The sequence below is a fragment of the Drosophila willistoni genome (assembly GCF_018902025.1).
Source record: "Drosophila willistoni isolate 14030-0811.24 chromosome 2L unlocalized genomic scaffold, UCI_dwil_1.1 Seg168, whole genome shotgun sequence".
In the NCBI taxonomy this organism is placed as follows: domain Eukaryota; kingdom Metazoa; phylum Arthropoda; class Insecta; order Diptera; family Drosophilidae; genus Drosophila; species Drosophila willistoni.
In genome coordinates this window covers 16,200,458-16,206,668 of record NW_025814047.1, presented here as the reverse complement: position 1 = coordinate 16,206,668, position 6,211 = coordinate 16,200,458, and positions in this window count along the sequence as shown.

Genomic DNA, 6,211 nt, shown 5'->3' with positions numbered 1-6,211 from the left:
GGCAATTGTTCTTGTTTGTTTTCTGCGCAGAAATTTTGTTGTCTACTTTGGTGCCTGGTAGTGACTTTCAGGACTTTTTTATTCATATCAATTAAATCAGTTATTGTAATTCTGGACAGAGCGTCTGCCACGAAATTATCTTTTCCTCTCAGATATTCTACTCTCTCTCAGATATTCTACTGTAAAATCGTATTCTTCTAATTCGAGTCGCATGCGAGTTAATTTTGAACTTGGGTTTATCATCGAGAATAAATATGTTAAGGGGCGATGATCAGTTTTTACTGTGAAATGTTTGCCATATATATATGGTCTGAAATGTGTAATTGCCCAATGTATTGCTGCTAGCTCTTGTTCAGTTGTACTTTTATTGCTTTCACCTTTAGTGAATGCTCTTGATGCATATGCAACTGGGAGTTGGAGTCCATTATAGTTTTGAGTTAAAACTGCTCCACATGCGTGCTTGCTTGCATCTGTGATTATACAAAATTCTTTGCTAAAATCTGGGTACTGTAACAAGGTTGGTTTAACAAGTTGTGTTTTTAAATACTGGAATGCCTTTTCACATTCCGCTGTCCATTCGAATGGGACATTCTTTTTGCATAATCTTGTTATATGCCGTGAGTATTCGGCGAAGTTTTTTATGAAACGTCTATAATAATTGCAAAATGCAACGAATCTTCTAGCACTGTCTGCGTCCGTACGGACTGGATAGTTATTAATAACATCGAATTTTGTATCATCTGGTAAAATTCCTTTGTCGGTGCATCTGTGACCTAAAAATGTCACCTCATGCATGAAAAATGAACATTTTTCTGGATGTAATTTCAATTTGTGTTTTCTACAAAGTGTAAAAACGTCTGTTAGGTTTTTAAGCATGTGTTGTTCAGAACAACCAATAACGATCAAATCATCCATATAAAGGAATGCTTGTGAAGGCTCTAAACCCGAGAATGCTATTGTCATCATTCTCTGAAATGAATTAGGTGCTATTTTTAGACCAAATGGTAATCTCGTGAAGCGATATGAACCATTGTTTGTTGAAAAAGACGTTATGTTCCTTGAGCTTTCCTCAAGTTCAATTTGGTGGAAACCTGACATTAAGTCAAGGCATGAAAAATATTTAGCTCTACCCAGTTGATCAAGAATATCGTCAATTCTGGGGAGTGGAAATTTATCTGATAGCAGTTTTTTGTTTATTTGGCGATAGTCAATTACTAATCGCCATTTTTTCTCTTTAGAGTCCGGAAGAGATTTCTTTGGGACCAATAAGAGTGGGCTATTGTAAGGTGAAATCGATGGTTCAACAATATTTTGTTCAATTAACTTTTCTACTTGTTTTTTAATTTCTTCGGTTTGGCTATGCGGACATCGATAGTTTTTTACATATACTGGCTCTTCGTCCTTAAGTCTCAATTTTTGTTTATAAAAGTTGTTGGTTGTGATTGGTTCGGTTTCAAGTCCGAACACATCACTATACTCGGTGCATATTTCCATAAGTTGCTTTTTGAACATGATTGGAAAATTTTTCTTTAGTTTACTAATAACAGACTCTGTTCTATTGTTATTTGAAGTTTGAACCACATCGTATTTTGAGAACGGTTCGAATTTTATTTTATTAATGCCTACTAGTCGGCATTTATCTGTCGTATTTAAAAATCGGACAAAAGTATTTTTGGTTTGGGCAATAGTGTTTGCAATATAAACACCCTGCTTGATTTCTTGATTTGGGATGAAAATGCTTTCTTCTTCTGAAGACAAATCTATTTTGCGTATCACTTGGGATGTCGCTGGCAGAAGTGTTGAATTATTACCAGAACTAAATGTTATCGGTACATTAATGGGATACGTTAGGTTTGAAGGTCTGATTATAAACCAATCCTCCGAAGTATTATAATCTAATTGGCAATTAAAAGTCTTTATAAAATCTAGTCCTATTATTCCATCGCAAGGGATTGCAAAATCTGAATGTAGTAAATGAAATTTATATGGAATAATGTATTTCCCTGTTTGTAATTCAATTGAGGCTAGTCCTTTGGAGTTAATTACTCCTTCACCTATGCCTCGAATGTCTATGATTTTATTGAATTGTATGTCATGAAAGACATCGGAATTTTCTTTTATAATTGAAATAACTGCACCTGTATCAATTAGGAATGTAATGATTTTATTTGTCTGAACATTTGTAAATGATACAAAATTATTGAGACTTAAGTTTACAGTATATATTTTACTTTTTAATTTCGAGTATCTGGAGGTGTCTGCGAGTTTCCCGAAGCATCTTGGGCTACTCGGACATAACTGTTTTCGGTATTGCTATTGTATCTGTTTTGGCTGTTACCTCGGTAGTAATTATTTCTACCTCGGCCATTACCTCGACCACCTCTATTGTTGTTTCTGTTATTGTAATTGTTATAGTTGGAGTTGTAGTTTCCGCGGCCATTGCCTCTACCTCTTTGGTAATGGTTACTACCTCCTCTATTATTGCGGCCTCGTTGAAATAATACTGTATTTGCACTTCCAGTCATTTCCGTGCTGCAATGGATATATTTACCCATTACATCATTGAAAGTTACAAAGTTTCCAGCTTCTAATATTACTTTGAGCTTTTCGTGCTCGCAATTTTTAATCATTGCAGAAACAGACTCGCTTGTAGAGAATTTTTCCGCATTGATTGGGTCTAATCCGTTATCAATAAAGGCTGCCTCCAGTTGCTTCCGCAAATTATCCATTTCGGTTGCATACTGGGGAGCAGTTTTGCCTTTTTGTTTTATGTTCATTAGTTTTGCCTTTAAAACGTCAGGAGATTCTCCTTTTACATTTTCTTTGAGCTTATTTATTATCCCTGCAATAGTGGTTTCATTTTCTACTTTATAGAGGATTGTGCCGGTTATTTTTGATTTTATAACCTCAACTGCTATATCCTCTTGGTCTCCCTTAGTTCTTTCCACAATGCGTAATGCAGTTAGGAATCTGTTTAATAATAACTTTTTACCATCAAATTCAGGAACTGAAGTGGAAACCTGTCTAACATATTGCCTGTCTAATTCCACTTGGTTAGCCATTGTACTTTCTTCAAGTGTTTCGATGCCACTATCGATATCACTTTCAGTATCAATAATTGGTTTGGACTCGTCCAAATCCGCTAATTGGCATTCGTCAAATTCAGCTGGCTGACTTTGATCTTCTGGAATTACTATTACAATATTTCGTCTAGTACTAATATTGTTCAATCTTATTTTCAATGATTTTATCAGTTTTTCACACTGATGCCTATGCTCTTTTGCTAATTTCTCATTAACTTTGTTTACTATTGATAATATGTTATTATACTGTGTTATCAGTATTTGAGCATGGTTTATCAAAGTTTCCGGTCTTATGACTTTATCTGAGTTAATACATTTAAAAGATTTTTCAAATTTATCTTTATGATCATTAATCTTTCGTGCTATCGTACTCCACTCCATATTTTGTCTACAACATTCAGCGGTGCAATCGTACCAAAATTATTGTTGTAGAACCAAGTATGTCATGGTTTTCTTCTACTGTTTTTACCATTACACATGGTAATGTACTCATTACTATGCCCTTTTCTATTTTGTTGTTACATATTATTAATGGGCTTGCTGCACAATTAAAAGTATCTATATTTTCGTCTTCGAAATCACCAATTTTTATAAATTCGTAATATTTACTCAATATTATCAAAGAATTTATTCTAAAGTTGGGTTCTCTATTATACACTTTTCTACTATGTCTATCGTCTTAAACAACATCTAGGTTATCGGCCCTACTGGAATATTTTTTCTTAAGGCACTTATTGTGCATCTTATATAGTTTTGTTAAAACGTTTGTTAATAAAAGAATAACAATTATTACAAGCATTAAGGTTATGATTTTCAAATCAACCGAGACAGTTTCGACATTATTTATGACATTCGCGGTTGAATCCGCTACTTTAGATTCATGATCTAACATATTGTCAACTTTTTCTATGTTACTGTCTTTTGGAATCGCATTAGGGTGCATATAGAAAAAAAAAAGAAAAAAAAAATACTAACTCAAGAATATATGTATATATATATAAAAAATTTTTTTTTTATTTTTCATTTAAAGTTTTGTTTTTTTTTTTTTTAAATTATTTTTCTTGAAACTATTTTTCTAACGCTGCTGAGTTTTATTCTCAGCGCCAGAGACATGGAAAAGTTATTGTTGTGTTAGTTACACACGATTGGCTGACATTTTTTATTTAAACAATTAATTGTCCAATCGTGTGTTTTTAGTAGAAAGCCTAATAGTGGTTAGTAGGCGCAACCTGCACTTTCGTGCCTCAGTTTGCTTATTAGAGTTTAAATCTATGGCAAGTTAGGGCTTTACTGCGGCCCGCTTGCGTTTCTGCGCTCTTTGGCGCAGTTCAATTTTGATGTCCTCAATACGCTCTATGCAGCGTTGTCGGTCTTCTTCGTTGGTGCTGGCCTTTAGCAAATCCTGCTGCAGTCTTTTCTGGGTGAGCAGGCGTCTCACCTCACCGCCTCGTTTCGTCTTCTTGGGGATTCTCTTCTGTTGCCGGGCCCTGTACTCCTCTATTGTTAGTGGCCGTGGTCCATCGAATGGATTTGCCTGCAAAGCCTCTTGCAACGTCGGCAAATCCCTTTGTTCGTTAGGAACAGCGGTCTTGAAGGAGGGTTCCGTGGACATCAGTATCTTGTTGTTGATTTAATTGGTTTTATATTAATGTTTCAAATTATTTTTTTTTATTATTGTTTTTAAATTCCAATTAATTTCTTTTTTTTTTTAAATAATTGGAGAAACGTATGTGTGTTATGGGAGTGCACCTTGGAGCAGCACCCAAGAGTTGATAGTAGAAAAATCACATGAATTCCAGCATCTAGATTAATTTTTCTTTTTGTTTTGTTTCATTCATCATAGCGCGCACAGTGGTTCGCAATCAATTGAAAATACATTTCACAATTTGCACAAATTATTTTCGTGTTTTTTGGTTTATGTTGAAATGTTAATTAATTTATTTCTTTTTTTTTTTTTTTGTCCTGTCACGGTCGCCATGTTATGTGCGCATTAAGTTTTTTGTTAAATCCGTTTTGGTTAAAGTAAAACACAACTGTTCTGTTCGAGCCGTCATCCAGAATTGTCTGGACAGTTTATTCATATCCTAGTTTTAGCCTATACATCTTATATGTATTGAATACATTCTGCCGCTTAGGGGGCTGGCAGAGAGAGAGAGTGTGTTGCAGTATATATGTTTGTATGTGTTAGCATATATGTACAGAGGGTTCATAGTCAAAAGTGCTTACGCTAGCGATCCCACGCTCATCGGCCAGTCCGCATAAGTGGCGGATCATATTATTATTATGAATGGTTGCATAAACATAGCAACAAAGTGTTGGTATGTTACTCTTACTTTAATGTTGAGCATATGACCACTTGTTATATTGTATACTCTACAATACTGTGGGCATATGCTCATTTGGCATACAACATACAACACTTTAGGCATTTTCCACCTTTATTAATGTAGTATTTTACATAAAGTGTCATGTTTTTTCAATAATAGTGTCTTCTTACTTTGGCCAAAGTTTTTGTAATTCCTGTATGGTTTCAAAGATCTTTTCACTCGGTGCCAATTTGAGTTGTTTGATGTCAAGTATACCGGCTTGTTTTTCAAGCCTTTGAAAAAACTGACCTAAGTCTAGATTTCCATTGCCTGTTACGCGCGAGCCCAAGCAGAAAGTTGCTCACCTCCTACCCAACCGACAGTGGGGTGCAGTATAACACACGGCACGAATCGCGTGGACAAATACACAATAGAAAACACAGACAAATATAATACTATAGCTATCTATGAACTATATAGGAAAGGTAAGAAGTTTTAAGTTTAGTAATAGAAGACTCTGAGCAGATTACAGGGAATAGAAGGTTGTAATCAGAGCAGAGGACCCTAAAAGGTTCATGCATGGCATAGTAAGAAGAACAACGACTAAGGGTTAAAGGTATATAGGATGGCTAATGGGTCGTCAAATTCTTTTGACCATCTTTTAACGAAAACCCAAAACACTCATGGCCTTTGAGACCGTATTGAAAATATGGGTGTTTAAATTTATCTTATAGTCCATAAGAACGCCCAAATCATTCATATTATTTAGGCGTTCTAAAGGACTATTGTTTAGAAATTAAGTCACCAGTTGCGGCGAGTTGC